The sequence below is a fragment of the Malaclemys terrapin genome, chromosome 10 (assembly GCF_027887155.1).
Source record: "Malaclemys terrapin pileata isolate rMalTer1 chromosome 10, rMalTer1.hap1, whole genome shotgun sequence".
Classification (NCBI taxonomy): Eukaryota; Metazoa; Chordata; order Testudines; family Emydidae; genus Malaclemys; species Malaclemys terrapin.
The window spans coordinates 75,143,766-75,163,108 of NC_071514.1; the positions used below are offsets into that span (position 1 = coordinate 75,143,766).

General features: G+C 40.1%; 2 protein-coding genes across 3 annotated transcripts in view; one reads left to right on the forward strand and one right to left on the reverse strand.

The window, feature by feature from the left end:
* C10H7orf50 (chromosome 10 C7orf50 homolog) overlaps window positions 1–19,343 on the reverse strand; it is a 192,038-nt gene that overhangs the window by 82,545 nt on the left and 90,150 nt on the right. The window lies entirely within an intron of this gene.
* GPR146 (G protein-coupled receptor 146) overlaps window positions 1–19,343 on the forward strand; it is a 67,305-nt gene that overhangs the window by 33,980 nt on the left and 13,982 nt on the right. Inside the window, exon 2 of the mRNA XM_054041236.1 lies at window positions 9,325–9,451. The gene's annotated coding sequence lies outside the window, so the exon portion shown is untranslated. The remainder of the gene's footprint in view (window positions 1–9,324; window positions 9,452–19,343) is intronic.

Consider the following 19,343-nt stretch of genomic DNA (forward strand, 5'->3'; position numbering starts at 1 on the left):
TCATACACACACATAAGAGTTTTCACAGCCACATTTCTTCTTCAAAGATGTAAATCCATATGTAAAGTTCATATGGACTGATTCACATTAGTCTAACTTGCAAATAGAAAGATGAGCCACTTTTATGCCAGAGCACTGTAATATAACAGTATTAAACCATCAAATACTGCCAGAAACAGACAGGAGTGGAGGAGCTTTGTCGCTGCCCTAAACGCCAGAGGTGTAATAGGAACATGATGATGATGAAACCATAAAACCACATGCCACTGTCTTCCAAACCTAACACATAAATCGTGAGTATACAAGTATCATATTGGTAGTTCTCAAACTTTTTCATGTTGTGGACCACTTCTTAAGACAAGCACCCCTTCTGGACAGCCTTCCAGATCTCCTAACTACCCTCAGCAACTATAGTGCTTGATTACCAACCCCCCAATCCCATTAATTAATATTAAGACAGTAAGGAGAAAGGATTAAAATAAGGTTGCTTTAACGTGATGGCCATGGATTCTTGGTTAGATTCCCCCATTCCCACTTTGTATATGGGCTGTTTATTTCCTTTCCCTGACTAAATGACTTTACTGTCACAATCATTGAATTTCCTGTTATTGCAAACAGTCCAATTTTAATCCACACAGGTCAATTTGCAGTTTTGTTCCATTCTCCCTTCCTCTCAAATTTTGGTGCTAACAAGTGTAACCACGGTTGAAATTACACCACAGAGATACCTGTCAGAGATAGAGAGAGAGAGTCATTAACAGACTGAATTTCCTGTTCAGCAGCAGTCCTAAGTAACAACAGCATAACTTTTTGGATGACTTGTTTGAGAATTGCAGCTTTAACTCTATATTTCTTAGGTTTCTTTAACATCCTTGAAAAGGAATATGTACTCCCACCACTGAAACCTTAACATCTTCTTAAAGATTTGTGTGTGGAAATTTTCTGCAAAAATTAGGAGACTACAAGGGGGGAGGCTCAATCCTACATATTTTTAGGAAGTAGGGGGAGGAAAGACACTTTGGTCTGTTGGTCATGAAATCCTGCTAGCTAACCATAATCTTCAACCCACTGTCCTCATGCCACAGACTTCCTATGGTACATAAAAAGGAGTCCCCCCACCCATCTCTGTGGGTACTGCTGCACTCCAGGCTTCATAAAGGGAGATGAGAGCAATGATGAGCCCCTCTCTTCTCCCCCAGCTTCAAGCACTTCTCCTTTCTCATTCCCCCTCCTAACCCAGGATCCTGTGAAGGGAATTCTAGTGATTGAAGGCTCCCTCCACTGGTGCCTGCAATGTTCTCCCATCAGGCAGATATTTAAAAAAGGTTACCTTAGCAGAGGGCTAAATGATGTAAGCACCCAGAGGATAACAGTGTTATAAGAAATAGCCAACATGGATTAATGAAGAACAAATCATGCCAAACCAACCCAATTTCCTTCTTGGACATGGATATTGGCCTAGTGCAAAGAAGTAGATGTGATATATCTTGATTTCAGTAGGGTTTTGCCATAGTCCCACATAACTTTCTCATAAGCAAACTAGGGAAATGTGGTCTAGATGAAATTACTATAAAGTGGATGCAAAACTGGTTGAAAGACTGTACTCAAAGAGTAGTTATCAATGGTTCACTGTCAAACGGGGGGGGGGGGGATGCATCTAGTGAAGTGTGTGCAGGATCCGGTACTATTCAATATTTTCATTAATGACTTGGATAATGGAGTAGAGAGTAGGCTTACAACACTTGCAGATGACACCAAGCCGAGAGGGGTTGCAAGCACCTTGGAGGAGAGCAACATAATTATTATAATTCAAAATGACCTTGACAAATTGGAGAATTGATTCTGAAATCAACAAGATGAAATTCAATAAAAGCAGGTGCAAAGGACTTCACTTAGGAAGGAAAAAATCAAATGCACAACTAACAAAATGGGGAATTCTTGGCTAGGCAGTAGTACTGCAGAAAAGGATCTGGGGGTTACAATGCATCATAAATTGACTATAAGCCGACAATGGGATGCAGTTGCAAAAAAGGCTAATATTACGGGGTGTATTAACTGGAGTGTTGTATATAAGATATGGGAGGTAATTGTCCTGTTCTACCTGGAGCTGGTGATGCCTCAGCTGGAGTACTGTGTCTAATTATGGACACCACACTTCAGGAAAGATGTGGATAAGTTGGAGAAAATCCAGAGGAGAGCAACAAAAATGATAAAAGGTTTAGAAAACATGACCTTTGGGGAAAGGTTAAAAAAATCTGGGCATGTTTAGTCTTGAGAAAAGATGACTGAGGGGGAACCTGATCACAGTCTTCAAATATTTTAAGGATTGTTATAAAGGGAACTGTGATCAATTGTTCTCTATGTCCACTGAAGGTAGGACAAGGAGTAAAAGGTACAATCAGCAGCAAGGGAAGATTTAGATTAGATAGTGGGGAAATTTTTCCAACCTGAAGGGTAGTTAAGCACTGGAATAGGCTTCCAAGGGAGGTTGAGGAATCCCCCGCACTGGAGGCTTTTAAAAGCAGGTTAGATGACACTTGTCAGGGATAGTGTAGGTATACTTGGTCCTGCTTCAGCATAGGGGCTGGACTTGGTGACCTCTTGTGATCCCTTTCTCCCCTACATTTCTGATTCTATGACCTGGAGCCTTAGGAGGCTTGTGGCTTCCCACTCTAGAGCCTTAAGATGTTCATCTGGGCTACCAACATTCCTTAAGAAAAACACTAAGGCTGGAGGGGTGCACCAGAGCTTTAGGAGGTTCTTCAGCCCCAAATAAGGCAAATCAGGCTCATTAGGCCCCTGCGGAACCAAAACCAGTTTAATTAGGCCCTAAAAAGTCTCAGAGGAGATGATGGGCCCCCAAGTTCATGAGAGGGACCAATGAGCACTAGGAGTTTTCCCTCAAAGACTCTGTCTCCTTACAGTCACCTCTGCATGCCCAGATCTCCTAATGTCTGCAGGAGCAGGACTCTCTTCCTACAATCTTCAGGAAGTACACAAGGAGGGAAGATAAAGGGAGAAGAGAAAGGAGATTGGTTGAGGGGAAGGGGCATTTCCCTTGTCTCGACCTCCTGAAGGTCTGCAGAAAAGAACCCTGTTGGCAATTGCTTTAATAAAAAGGACCAGTGTATTATATTATACATGTTTGAATTAGTCCCGAATAGCTAAATAAACTGATTTAACTTTTAATGACATTTTTAAACAACAGCTAATATAATTACCGAAAGTATGCAAAAACAAAGAAGCAAACTGAAGCACCATTGTAGTCTCCAAATACATCTACACCAGGAGTGACCGAACAGTGAACTTTAGTAGATCCCTTTTAACCACTCAGATTAGAGATCAAATGCAAATAAGCCTATGTATAGGTTTTCTAAGTACAAGAGACAGAGATATTCATGTCTCTGGCCATTAGCACCACATCCACTTGTATGGAATGCAATAGGATTTTATCAGCTGCCACTCCAGCATAACTGGAGATTGAGGGTTTCAAATTCTTTTAGGGATACAACAAAGGGTAAGGAAAATCTCACGCTTTTAAGAATTATGCGGAAACATATTGTTGGTTATATATTAAATAATACTATTACTTAATCCTCCGCATAGAGGTATTTTATCTTTATATGAACCTGCCATACGTATTAAAGTGAATTCAAATTGTTTGCATGCACTGAGAGAGACTATAGATTTGTTCCTGAATTTTAAATTAATACTGGAATAGTTTATAGAACTATAAACCCTGTCATCCCTGGCTTTCACATTTATCTTGAGCACACATACTCTTGTTTAGTAATTAGAACGAAATTGCCAAATTCAAAACAAGGCTTATTTCCATTGCTGTAGTTAGCAATACAAGGTGTTGTCTCTTTAGTAATAATATGAGTCAGGAATGTGTTGTATTATGAGTAATATAAAGCCATGTCAAGGTGCAGTTCTGCATACTCTGGATTATTTGCATTCCATAACTATGAAATCCTTATCTTGCATAGACTGAAGGGTAGTACTTTGTTAATATATATATATAATGCAATTTTCACCAGTTGTTTATGCACATCAAGAAGAACGATTGTTTTTGCAGTTACAAACATGAAAAGGCCAATATCACTTTTGCTGTGTACTTGGAAAAACACTAAAGAGATATGGGTCTGCTTTTAGTGGCATTTGAAAGCTCTCTAGATAAGAAAACTAAAAAGTGGAGACGGATCTAGATTAGCACTGTTATTTTAATGTGATAACTATCAAATATGAAATCTGATTTCAGTCATAAAATGTTGATGCACGCACATAAACAAAAATATCTATGTTAATGTAACTCCAATTAGGTTTTTCCATGTTAGAGTGTCCTAGTGTGAGCATCCTAAATTGTTTTTCCAGTTAAAAACTTTTAGAAGAAGCTTCCTGCTTCAAAAGTTAAGAGTATAGCACTTCATTTTGGGCTTGATGCAACTCTCAGGGAAATCAATGCGAGTATTTCCACTGATTTCAAAGAGAACTGGACTGGGTCTTATTATTGCAGAATCTTGCAACACCTCTTCATATCAGAGATAGGAACGAAAAGATTTCAATTACCAAGCAAACTGATTTAACAACTCTAAATAGAATGGGGTTTTATGTTTGATTACCCCCCCCCCTTTTTTTTTTTTTGGAGCTGTGGCGGGCGTGGAACAATGGATGGGAAGGGGGGCTGTTACATACTCAAGGTTTTTATGTTGGGGCAAATCCTACTCCCCTTACTCATGAAAACTACCAATGAGTGTGAATTTTACATGAATGAGAATAGCAGGATTTTGTCCATTGTTGGCAAAGAGCAAAATATTTGTGTATAGCACAGACTTTTCTAATAGAACCTCAATTATCCATCCTCCTCACTCCTGTTATCTAAATACATGGTCATGTCCCTCAAGTGTGTCAGGAAGGTTCAGAAGTTTGCTAGCCAGCTTCCCAAGTTAGCTGGCTCAGTGTGAGACCCCTCAGTCCTGTTATCAACAGGGAAACTGGCTGGGTTTCTATAGTAGAAGTGTAGACTCTAATGGCTTCAAATATTTGGATAGTCAAAGTTGCAACATATTGAGGTATTTTGGGTTTTTTTTTTTTTTATTTTTTTTTTGAGTTTTATAACAATTTTAATTGTTTGGTAGCTGGAAAAATGAACAAAACCCCTCAAATATACTAGGTTATAAACACATAGGAAAACAGTTCCTGCTCTTAAGACCTCACAATTTAAAACTTGCAAATTAGTCTCATTCATGAGAGCCAGTCTGCAATCTCAATTTCAATTTTTCTTACATTAATTACCAAATTCACGAAATGAATATTTTTATGACTGGATACTAATTAATATTTTGAATACTCACACACCTAATACAAATGAATTAACCAGACCTCAATAGATCCAAATATTATTATTATATTTATTATTTCTCTTATGCTTAAACAATTATACTGAAAGATATTATACTGGAAAAATTAGATAAATATTAACTAAGAGCATGACCACTATTGAGAAGTACCTCCATTCAGCTTTCCAAATGTGTCAATAACTCCCATTGATGTTTGTACACGTTATACCATATAGCAATGACACTATTGTATATCCACTAATTTACTAATGTTACACAAGTAAATGAAAATGTAATGTATTTCAACACAAGCACTTGAGTAAATATAAAGTTATATTGCAGCCACCACAAAAATATTAAACAACTAAGCCCTATTTTTTCTTTAGTCTGCTGATGAATTCAACTGATTTAGTCATTTTTAATCTAACTCAGCAGATATAGGCTATTGTATTATATATATTATTAAACATTCCTTAAAAACCTAATGTTTATTTATCATACTTGCATGAACAAAACCAAAGTCCATACAAGACTGTTTTTATTATTTAACATTTGTATACAGAATACACACCTGACTTTTCCACTGACTGTATCAGGTCTGCTGATACTCCAGAAGAGACTTCATTTGAACCATTCAATGAGTTCAGCTTCATTTGAGCCATTACAATGCACTTAGTAGTCAAGGTTCTGCTCTAATCAAATAAGACTTTTATGCTATCCACATTACTTCTAACTAGAAACATGCAACAGCTTTATGGAATCGTCAAAGGGGACTATACCAACGACATTGTTATATCTCATACTGTATATTCCTCAAGCTAACATCAACAAAATTGTACATTTGACTGATAGTATTCCTAGAAGTTAACATTGAAATTTATGCTGATGAGGATCCACAAAGCTCTAAGAACCACTCAAGCCCTGTAATGCTTCTGCTTGGTGGAGATGGGGGTGGAGAGCTGGGGTATGTTAGGGTACATTTACCCTGCAAAAAAAACCCTGTGACGATGAGTCAGAGCCCGGGTCTACAGAGCCTGGGTCTAAAATAGCAGTGAAGACGTTCCCCCAGGGGCTGGAGCTTGGGCTCTGAAACCCAGCAAGTGGTGGTGGGGATGTCTACATTGCTATTTTAAACTCTGTAGTACGAATCCAAGTCTACAGACCTGGGCTCTGAGGGGTACGTTTACAGGACAAAAGAAGCCCCTGTTAACAGCAAGTCTCAGAGCATGGGTCAACGGACTTGAGTGTGCTACGGGGCTAAAAATAGCAGTGTGGACATTCCTGCTCAGGTTGGAGCTCTGTCTCTGAGACTCTCCCCTGTTGCTTGGTTTCAGAGCCTGAGCGGGAACACCTACACTGCTATTTTTAGCCCCAGAGCACAAGCCTGAGTCACTTGACCTGGGCTCTCAGACGCTCTGCCAGGGTTTTTTGTTGAAGTGTAGATGTACCCTTAGGCCTTGGCTACACTTGCGAGTTACAATGCAATAAAGCAGCCCTGGGTGCCCTCGCTCACTCCCTGTCCACGCTGGCAAGGCACGTAGAGCGCTCTGACTCCGCAGCTACAGCACTGTTGGTACTCCACCTTGGCGAGTGGAATAACCTTTGCTGCGCCCCGCTGGAGTGCCGTGGTGCCAGTGTGAACGAGGGGTTGCGTTACTGCGCTGTGATCAGCCTCCAGAAATGTCCCATAATCCCCTTAAGTCAAGTGGCCACTCTTATCATTGTTGTGAAATCAGCTGCAGGAATGCGGAAATGCCCTTTCAAAGCTCCGTTTCGGTGAAGCCGGCTGCTTATCAGCTCTGAGAAAAAGCAAGCATTTACTGTTTGCTTTGAGTGAGTGAGAGAGAGGCGTGAGGGGGAAAGGGGGTCTGAACTTACAAGACAGCATGCTGACACACTCTCAGCACCCCAAAAACCCACTCTCTCTCCCCCCACATACACACAACACTCCCAGTCACACTCCAACCCCGCCCCCCCATTTGACAAGCATGTTGCAGTCACTTGCATGCTGGGATAGCTGCCAATAATGCACCTCTCCCAATGCCGCTGCAAGTGCTGCAAATGTGGCCACGCCAGTGCGCTTGAAGCTGTCAGTGTGGACAGACTGCAGTGCTTTCCCTACTACGCTCTACGAAGGCGGGTTTAACTCAAAGCACTCTACATCTGCAAGTGTAGCCATGCCCTTAGTGTGCAAAGCAGCCTCAGAGGAGCTCCGAACAGGCTAAAGTGAGAACTACTGGGGCATGGGACACGGGATCCTGCCTTAACTGAGGCACAGGGTGCAGAGACCCCTATAACACAAGCTGTGGCCACTATTCCAGCTGTAGAATAAAACATGCAAGGGAGCCTTGTGGTCTGGCTAACGGATGGAAGGGGGAGAACCATTTCATCCCTCAACCCTTACATTTGTTGTCTCCACAAAGCCCATTTATTGAGGTTTATGAATTCACCAGTAAAGCATATTTCACATTACATTTTATAATCTCTACATCCATCATGGGTGTTTTCTCAACTGTAAATCACAACAAATCAAATTTTTGTGTGTTTCAAAATACAAAATAAATAAAATCCTATCCACATAATGGGCTAACTGCCAAAAGTGTAATTCATATATAAATATAAAATTGTACAAGCCATTTTAACAATAGAAAAATCATCATCCAGAGCTGCCGAACCTTTCTTACTCCATATAAATACAACTCTGCGGGGGGAAATGTGCATCTTATCTAACAACTTAACAGCCAACTAACAATAGAGCATATAATGGAAATGCTGACAGACATAACTACAGCAGAGCTCCCAGAGCCACTATATTATTCTATAGATTATAAATAGGAAATATTGGAGTCATTCTTTTACCTTTTCTAATGTCTAATCTCCTCAATAAGCCACAACATTATTTAATTAGGCAATTGTGGTTTACCTGTAAATACTGCTAAACAATATACGGTTCTGCTTTTCAGTTGTTCACTCTAGGTTGATTTAAATGTCTTTTGTATTGTGAAGATTTATCTTACAAGATAATTTAAGAATAAAAATAAGCAACTAATGGTTTCAGGAGCTGAAAAAATACATTTTGGGCTTAATCTTACTCCCACTGACATTAATGACAAATTTCCCATTGACTTCAATGGGAGGAGGATCACTCCCTTCTTCTGTTAATAAAAAGTTGTGTTATACATTGCTGATTATTGCTTGGGGGAGGAAGGAGAACCTACATAAATTAAATTGCTCATTATGGTCTGAAGTACAGGCAAATTATTTCAGGGTCAGCTGAATCCAAGCTAAATAACTGGAATCAATGTACAATACACTCTTTATTCAAATGCAACTAATTTAGATACTTAAAATCTCATTAGTTTAAAATAAAAAATGTTTATAACATTGAATGAGCAATTGATATAGTCTTCCTTAGTGATATCTTGTTATTAAAATCATGCCATATTCTTGTTGAATGACTGAACATGTTCCTAGAACGTGCCATATTACAGTAGTATAAACCACTGTAAGCATGTTTTAAAGACTGCCCTAAAGTAGAATGGCTCTTATTTTCACACCTAACCTTAGTTATACCCTGGATCCATTTAGTATTTGCTTTATGATATGTAACTGTATTATAGGTCTAACAGTTCTCAAACCAGCATAATGCTTTTTTAATATGTGCTTTTAAACCCCCCCCCCCACAAAGTGTACATAATTGTGCACACTGTTACACAGAATAGGCCTCAGAATAGCGATCAGACCCCATGATTAATGCCCTCCTGACTTAATCACTTAGAGATATCACGGTGGAGGGGTTGTTTTTGTAATAGACCTCTCAGCCAATCAGAGCATGCAGCTAAAGCTTAAAGGATTATACATGTCTGTGTATGTGTATGTGTGGGGGGAAGTCACATGTATATACAGAGTTCAGTAACACTAACAAGAGTGGTGCAGTGGAGTCAGCGTTCTTTTTCTAAGCTCTGCTATTGTTTATTCTTAATAGAGAAATGAGATATCGGAGGTTTTGCTGAACTTATTCTGAAAAAGGTTCCAATACCAGCAAAATGTTTCTGCCTGCGATCAAGAAACCCATTTGCTACAGCCTCAAACAACAGGGTCGTGCTTACCGGGTGAGTTTTTACCAGTTCACATTGTAGCTTGCTCTCATTTTTCAAGCAGCCTGCATAATGATTTAGGTAACACAAACACCAACTCTGTGGAGCTGAATAGTTTCTTCATCAGAAGACAACATGCAGCTTATATGATGCACCTCTAGAAAGAGAAACCATATTTTTAAAATGTGTGCATGTTGCTGCTTTGATTATGGACTGTTCAAAGGAAAATACTACAGTAGACTCTCTTGTGTGCACATTAATCCTCATTCATTTCCATCATATTAACCTTGATTTTTCAACTATTGTTTCTTTTCATTTTTGTACAATTTTAAAAGATAAATTCATTATATCCTTATTTTTAACCCCTCATTGTTTATTTTAAATATGGAGTTCTGCCAGCAGAGAATTTAGTCTGTTTATTCTTTTAACAAAACAGAAAAAATACATCCCCTGAAAAACCAGTATACTTACTGGAAAAAAATGTTCTTTTTTTACATAATATTTTATTCACAGCTACAATAGCAAAAACTACAGTAAACTGTAATGTGAAATATAATTGGAAAGTAGTTGAAAGACATTGCAATATACTACCGTCAGAAACAAAACCAATTAGTCACCGAACCAATTATTAACCTGCTTTTTCATTTACTCTGTATTACAACAGAAAGTAAGCCAGACTGAAATTTCATCATGATACAGATTTGCTTAGTACTTTTCAGCAATAACAAATGTAAACTATTTCAAATAAACTATTTTTTTTAAGCTGATTAGGTAAATATACTATTCTCATCACTGTGTGTATTTTCTTACTGCATCTAATAGAAATTAGGCCCAGCGTACACTAGGGCTTTAACTGTCAGTTGAACTTTAGGACTCTCTTTATAAATTAAAGAACCAGGAAAAAAAGGACAAAAATGCTATTTCCTTTATCACCGTAACATTCTTGTGATGCACTCTGTTGGCCCAATTCAATTCACATTAGAGTCAAAAGAAAAGTCTCCCACTGAAATCAATGGAAGTTGGACTGGTCCCCAAATTAGCCAAGGAAAATGGCAGTCAAACATTTTGAATAAGATAATTCCTTTGAATTTCTGTTCTTGATCTGTAATAATGACCTTCAAAGAACGGAAAAGAGAACTGTACATATTTTGAAAAAGCTAAACATAGGCCCCAATCCTGCATATGCTTAAATTTATGTTCTAATAGTCCCAAGGTCCCTGTTGCTAACTGTGGTTCAGCACGGATATATATTTTACATCGTGCGCTGTGTAAAAACAATTTGTCATCCATTGCAAAAAACCTGGCTGTGTGATAAATTAATTACTAGTCAATCTAAAGACTACAATGTAATTGTAAGTACTGATATTTATTTCACTGCTGATCATTTCATTATTATATATTTGTATTGGGGTAGTATATAGAAGCATCAATCAGGATTTATGGCCCCTTTGTGCTAGGCACTGTAAACAAACAACGGACAAGTCCCTGCCCCAAAATCTTGCAGTTTAAATATATGATGAGAGACAAACAAAACATACAACAGATAGATGGAGAGAGAACAAGATAACAGTGAGACAATTAATATAGGTGGCAACTGCCTAGCCATTATCAAATGTTTTGTAGTCATCCCAGCATAGCTGAGTTTTTCAGAAGCATTTGAAGGAGAATAATGTAGTGGCTTTCTGGATTTTTATGGAACACTTTCCTCACGCATATGGGGGGGCATTCAAGAAAGCACAGAAATACTTATGGGAAAATTTGACTAGTCTCTGTTCTGTACAGCAGCTTGCTCAGTACAATCTCATGGTATAGTCTGATTTTTAGCTTGGTGTAGAGACCTTTGTTTGACTAGATGTTGTCCATCCTTCCAAAGTGGTGTTTGCTTTTCCTAATCTCATATGAATATCTTTATTGCAGACACCTTCAAATGTCACCACACTCCCCAGATAGCAGAATTCCTCTATCTGTTCGATTTCTCTTCCAGCCACGTACACCTTTCCATCTGTGGTCTAGCTTCCAACCTTCATAAACTTGTTTTTTCTCAGCTTTTACTTTCAATCCAATTTTTGCTGCTTCCTGTTCTACCTCTGATGTAAGGGCCATATGTCGTTCCATGTCATACTTAGTAAAACAATACTGTCGGCAAAGTCAAGGCTGTGTAACTCATCCCTGCTAACCCATTTGACACTGTCCACAATGATCACTTGATCACCTAGTCTATTGTTAACGCCAAGAGGACTGTTGATAACAAACACTCTTGTCTAACTCCAGTCACAATATCAAACCACTCACCCAGGCCTGTATCTGATCTTACTGTGCATCTACTTCCATCATATATACTCCTTATTATGTTGATCAGCTTGTCTGGTGTCCCATAGCTTCTAGCAATATTCCACAGTCTCTCTCCGTGAACACTAATGAACACTTTCTTAAAATCTATAAAGTTGATTAAAATGGTGTGATGAACTGGGGTTCTGTCTGTACCACTTCTTAATCATAAATGATTTTATGACATTGTAATATGGAAAGTACAGCTGTCAAGCGATTAAAAAAATTAATCGCACTGTTAAACAATAATAGAATACCATTTATTTAAATATTTTTGGATGTTTTCTACATTTTCAAATATATTGAGTTCAATTACAACACGGAATACGAAGTGTACAGTACTCACTTTATATTTATTTTTGATTACAAGTATTTGCACTGTAAAAAAACCCAAAAGAAATAGTATTTTTCAATTCACCTAATGCAAGTACTGTAGTGCAATCTCTTTATCATGGAAGTTGAACTTACAAATGTAGAATTATGAACAAAAAAACTGCATTCAAAAATAAAACAGTGTAAAATTTTAGAGCCTACAAGTCCACTCAGTCCTACCTCTTGTTCAGCCAATCGCTCAGACAAACAGGTTTGTTTACATTTGCAGGAGATAATGCACCCCGCTTCTTGTTTACAATGTCACCTGAAAGTGAGAACAGGTGTTCTCAGGGCATTGTTGTAGCCGGTGTCGCAAGATATTTACGTGCCAGATGCACTAAAGATTCACATGTCCCTTCATGCTTCAAACACCATTCCAGGGGACATGCGTCCATACTGATGACGGGTTCTGCTCGATAACAATCCAAAGCAGTGTGGACCAACACATGTTCATTTTCATTATCTTGAGTCAGATGCCACCAGCAGAAGGTTGATTTTTCTTTTTTGGTGTTTCGGGTTCTGTAGTTTCTGCATCGGAATGTTACTCTTTTAAGACTTCTGAAAGCATGCTGCACACCTTATCCCTCTCAGATTTTGGAAGGCACTTTAGATTCTTAAACCTTGGGTTGAGTGCTGTAGCTATCTTTAGAAATCTCACATTGGTACCTTCTTTGCGTTTTGTGAAATCTGCAGTGAAAGTGTTCTTAAAATGAACAAAATGTGCTGGGTCATCATCCGAGACTGCTATAATATGAAATATATGGCAGAATGCAGGTAAAACAGAGCAGGGGATATACAATTCTCCCCCAAGTCGTTCAGTCACAAATTTAATTAACGCATTTTTTTTAACGAGCGTCATCAGCATGGAGGCATGTCTTCTGGAATGGTGGTCAAAGCATGAAGGGGCATACAAATGTTTAGCATATCTGGCACGTAAACACCTTACAATGCCGGCTACAAAAGTGCCATGCAAATGCCTGTTCTCACTTTCTGATGACACTGTAAATAAGAAGAGGGCAATATTATATCCTGTAAATGTAAACAAGTCTTAGCAATTGGCTGAACAAGAAGTAGAACTGAGTGGAATTGTAGGCTCTGGGGTTTTACATTGTTGTGTTTTTGAGTGCAGGCTCAAATGACAAGAGTGGCCACTTGACTTGAGGAGATTAGACATTAGAAAAGGTAAAAGAATGACTCCAACATTTCCTATTTATAATCTATAGAATAATATAGTGGCTCTGGGAGCTCTGCTGTAGTTATGGGGCCAGATCTCTCCCCAGCCCTGCCTGCCACCCCGCGCGCCTCCCCCGGAGTGTCTCTCGGAGAACACCCCCAGGCGATTTAAAAGGTCCCGGGGGCCCCAGCCGCTACCACCGGCAGTGCAGCGGGCCTAAGGCGACTTCCTGCCCACCCTTACTCCCGGAAGTGGCTGGTACGGCACGTCCCTGTGACCCCTGGGTGTGTGTGTGTGTGTGTGTGTGTGTGTGTGTGTCCACGTGCTGCCCCCACCCCAATTGCTAACTCCGCAGCTCCCATTGGCCGGGAGCTGTGGCCAATGAGATCCAAGGGGATGGCGCCTGTGGGCAGCAGCGAGCGTGGAGACCCCTTGGGTAGCTTTGGGAGCCACGCCACCCACGGTAAGCGCCGCAATCCTCATCCCCTCCCGAACCCCAAACCCCTGCCCCAGCCCAGAGCCTGCACCCAAACGCCCTCCCAGAGCCTGCTCCCCACACCCCATCCTGCACCCCAACCACCTGCCCCAGCCCAGAGCCCCCTCCAGCATTAAACTCCCTCCCAGAGCCCGACCTTTGACCCCTTTCACACCCAAAGTCCCCCAGAACCTGAACCCCGCACCCCCTCCTACACCCAAACTCCCTCCCTCTCCCAAAGTCCCTCCCAGAGCCTGCACCCCCTCCTACACCCCAGCCCAGAGCCCGCACCCAAACTCCCTCCCAGAGCCCACACCTCTTCCACACCCAAACTCTCTCCCATAGCCTTAGGCAGGTGTGGGGGGGGGGCAGGAAGGACTTGAACCCATTCTGGGCACCACCAAAAATTATACAAACCTGCCTCCCCTGCTCAACAAGTAACTCTTAAGTATGATGGAGATTCTGAAATCTGGCCACTTGTGCTGCCCCATAAAAGAAGATGTGAATGGTATATTTTACATGGACAGGATTCCATCAGTTTCCTTTTACAAATTAAATGAAAACATTTCAGGTTTTTAATTCTGAAATGTCTTGTAACTTTCTGTGCTTTCACAAATAGTACCTTAGTATTTCTTTGTATCTTGTGATCTTGATGTACCCATTCCCATTCTTATTTTGGTTTTGGCTTCATAAAAGGTAAAATATTTTCTCTTAGAAGCAATCATAACTGCTCTATGCATTGGTATTCTGTGATCTGTAAGAGTTTGCAAGACCAGATGAAAACTGTGTTAGTTTAAATGTCAATCAGATAACAAATCGTCCCAATGACTGATACATAGAATAAGATTCTGTTTTTAATACGTAATGACCCAAATGGTGCATTATTTTCAAGAAGTCAGAGTAAATTGTTTGACTAAATACTTCCATTACATAGGATAAGCCAAATTCATCAACAGGCCTAAATCTGTTGAAAGTTATTGCTAAACACATCATTATAGAATTAATTCTTTTCTAAGTTACTTATATTTCTCTGCTTCTTTATTAGGTCTCTAGGTTCACAGTATTTCATATTAAAAGAAACTTCGATTTATGTTCAGCTTTGAATTTCATGTGCATGTATTTTAAGGTTGAAGATGTGAAGTGCTCCACAGCAAACAGTTTATGTGACATACTGGTGTAGCATACAGGAAATTCTGCAGTGGGGTCATTTAAATTTAAAAATGGAAGTTTTTACTGACCCAAAATATGAAAATGAATACTACAAGATATACAGCAACCTTTCTGTTATTCACCTTGATATAAAGTACAGTCATTTTATGCTGCCTCAACTTCTTAGTTTTCAATGTACTGCAGAATTTTGGACTGATGGCGAGTAACTGCATTGGAGAAATTATTTGTTTGGGAAAAAGCAGCACACAAAAAGGCATGGCAGGTGGATTGGGATGGTAGTATAATGGCAATGACTGGATATTCATGTTAGATGATCAAGAGTGAAGTAATCAACAATGTTGACATTTAAATTGTCACTTCTTGTGTTCCAAATGTTCCTGTTCTGGGAAAGGTGATTGTGTAAGTCATCATCATGTAAAGTTTGTTTAGTTTCCTTTCTCTACACTGCTTCCAGTCATTATTACTATTTAAGATATAAATTATGCTGGACTATAAAGTGTGGAAATATCATAAGTACTACAGAAGTGACGAATACTTTACAATACTTTGTTTTCCTTAAGACAGTTTTGAAAATAAAATCCAATAAATCTTTGTGAATAATAAAAAATATTTTTCCATTTCCACATACTAAGTAAGTTCAGACTCGTTGGATGGGTATCTGTATTCACTGTGCAAAGATTGCTTACTTTAACGAACACGGGTTTGTTTAACTTGTATTACTAGTGTTATTTCTTTAGATTTGTACAAAAATAAAACGCAAGGATCTCCAATTTTGCTGCAAAAAACTGTTGTGTCACAAAAATGACATGTTGCATACGAGGCATTCAAGTCCGGAGTGTGCTCTTTTTTGTGGGGGAGACGGGGGGGGGAGGGAGAGGGAGAACACCTCTGAGACATTCTGAATGGGAGAAGAGGAGGGGCAGTCACCTCCCCACACTGAGGCTCCATTGAGTTTTGGTGTTAAATCCAAATCAGAAAGGTATAGATGACTAGTGCCTCACCATACTGGGGGAGTACCAGCTGAAAGGGAGGATACGTGACCTCCCCACGTGTCTCCTCCCTGCCCCAGCCTGGGGCCCCTGTGCTCTCCCCGCCTCCTTCCCACCCCGCATTACCTGGGTGGGGGTGGGGAACTCCTTGACGCCATCTCCTACTCAGCCAATGGCCAAGTTAATAAAACATAATGGTGTTTGATGGAGTTAACTCATACAGAGTCACCTCGGCAGCAGCTACTACTGAGCAGCTGCAAAGGGATGTTGCCCATGTTAGCGTAACCCCTGCATATTGACAAGTAATATGTAAGTAAATAAATAAATCGCCAGCAGAGTCATTTGGAGAGCAGATGTCCCTATTGGATGGCTTCTACTGCCATGGATTTGGGACCTTTCCCCACAACTCCCTAGAATCCATAATTTTGGGATGTCTCATCCCCAGACAATTCAAACAGCCCTCCCATCTCCTCCTGAAGGCATGCTATGTAGGAATCTCACCAGGTTTACCTAGTGGCTTTTTCCTGTCCCTGCTCTCCTCTCATGGGTTTCTTTGCTGAAAGGAAAAATATAAGAAACAAAAATACACAGACTTGTGTCCTTCAGTTCCAAAATACATAACTTCCCCCTCATCCTTCTGGAAAAAAGGAGCAGAGGTTGCAGTGCCTTCCTTTAGGAAGAAGCTCTTAAGTAAGGATCTCACATTTTTCCTAGCCTAGGGCATTAACAGAAATCTACTTTCCTATATGCAGCCTTAAGTTGAGTGGGCTGCCAAAGATTTGATCTCAGCAGTTAGAAAGAGATCAGAATGGTATCCTTTTAATCATGTTGTCTTCTCTGTTTTTACTCATGAAATATTGGGTCTTTATTGACCCAGAGCTAGGTAAAGGAATTGTAGAGCCTTGGCTTAGCAAGACATGGGAGCCCCTACAGTTTAGGGGTTCTATTCTGATATCATTTAAAAACCAAAGGGGGGTTGGTCTTCAATGATCAATAAAACTGGGGGCTCCACAGGTGGCAGGAACTCCCAAAATGTGCACTTGGCCTAGGGCCTGGCTTAGTTTTAGGGATGGCATGATATGGTGGTTTTTACCAGGTAAAATCATAGCTTTTACTGCCTTGGGAAAAACGAGTTAGTCACAGTTTAAGGCATTTTCTATTTTAAAAATTGTTTCATTAATGAACACCACACTAAGTTTTAGTTACATATTCAAATTGTGGTTACATAAGGCAGTGGATTCCTAGATTAATTTAGGATTGTAAAATAAAAAGTTAAACTGCAATGGATGTCATAGTTCTATATGTGATTATAATACTGAATATCGGAATGTCTGCATACATTTTGGCATGATGTTTTCTCAATGAAGTTATGCCTGTCATGACTCATATTTCAGTTTTCAATATTATATGAATAAGAGTCAAAAACATCTGATTATGTGTAAATGACAATAATGCAGAGTTGTAGGCTTGAAGTACTAAGCAATCAGAGGTATGCAGGGTTATAGACCACCAATTCAGGTCCATTTGGCCATGCAGTATTCTGTAGCAGAAGAGCACCTTTGATGTAGTGGATAGACTGAGCCTGTTCCTCAGTTTTGAATGGACGTATCCAAAGTTTGAACAGATTCATTCTATGCTTGCAGGACTTGCTGGGCACTGATGCCATCATTTTTCCCTTTCCCAGTTGAAGCTGATATTTACCAGCACCATGTCCTAAATTAGTTTTTCCTGGGAAATTGCCAATCCTGCTTAGTTCTCAAGATTTTCCAGATTACTGTTTGCTACCACATTGCCAGTTAGTCCCAGAGACAATGCAGTTTAATCGGCAACATGCCCTTTGGCAGTTGTTATTGTGGTTTCCAAACTAATCAATCCTTTTGTCTTTCTCCCTGTAAGCAATCTTCCATTTTATTGAGCTTATCTGAAATGTTCTCATATTTTAGTTTAAAAGAAGGGGGGGAGGGAGGAGAGGAGGAGAGAGAAACAGACCAAATAAAGAATAAAAGAGAGAAAGAAGAAAGGGAATATACCCTCTGATGCAGGGGTTCTCAAACTGGGGGTCGGGACCCCTCAGGGGGTCACAAGGTTATTACATGGAGGGTCATGAGCTGCCAGCCTCCACCCCAAACCCCGCCTCGCCTCCAGCATTTATAGTGGTGGTAAATATATAAAAAAGTGTTTTTAATTTATAAAGGGGGTCAGAATGAGAGGCTTGCTATGTGAAAGGGGTCACCAGTACAAAAGTTTGAGAATCACTGCGGATGGGTATTCATTTCTGAATAAAACAAACAAACTCTGAGATACTTTTCCTTTTGGAGTCACACACGCTGCAGTGTTACATAGAACAGTCAGCAGGAATGCTCATCTTGAAAAACCCTTGTCGTCATTTCTAGATTATGGTTTTTCTCTCTACCCAAATAGTTAAAGGAATGTCTTCACAAGACCCAGTCATGATTGGAGTCTCATTTGCCTGGCCCTGTTCATATATAAACTCCTAGAGAGTTGACAATCTAAATAAGGACAAGGAGGCACAACACAACTGGGGGAGAGGAGACAAATGTCACAGTACAGAAACAAAAGCTGCAAATATTAGCTGTGTGTACTATTTGGAAGCTTCATTGTTTTTTTTTTTTAAATAAAAATAAGTGTCACGGAGTCGGTCTCATAGTTTACAGCCAGAAGCGGACCACCAGATCACCTAGTTTGACCTTCTGGTATCACATACCACCAACACCTCCCAGCACCCACACACGAAACACAACAGATTTTAGACCAATGTATTACAGCCCACAGGAGACTAGACTTTTCTCTGCCATAGCTTAAACAGCTCTTCACCCTCCCATGGTATTTCCCGTCTCCCCCCCAATGTATTTATAGAGAGCAATCACATCCCCTTTCAGCCTTAATTTTGCTACATTAAACAAACCAAGCTCTTCCAGTCTCCTCTCGTAGGATAGGCTGAGGTGCACCAGTACCTGAGGACGCCATAATGGCTGGGAAATGATTAAGTGAGATATATCCAGATAATCCTGGCAAGTGACCCACACCCTCATGCTGCAAAGGAAGATTTAAAAAAACCCAAAGCCAAGGTAACTGCTAATCTGACCTAGCGGAAAATTCTTTCCCGATTACACATTTGGCTATCAGACACTGAGCATGTGAGCAAGAACCAGCCAAAGAGAATGCTTGGTGCTACCTCAGAGCCCTGGTACACCCTGACCAATGTCCTACCTCCAGCGGTGGCCAACCCTGATGCTTCAGAGGAAGGAGATTTAAAAACAAACATGCATGCATGGTGGGGGAGTGGGAATCTCTTCCTGACCCCTGTAGGTGGCCGGCTGTAACCTTGAATCATGAACATTTAGGAACATTAAACAATCTGGAAGTGAGCTCCTGGGA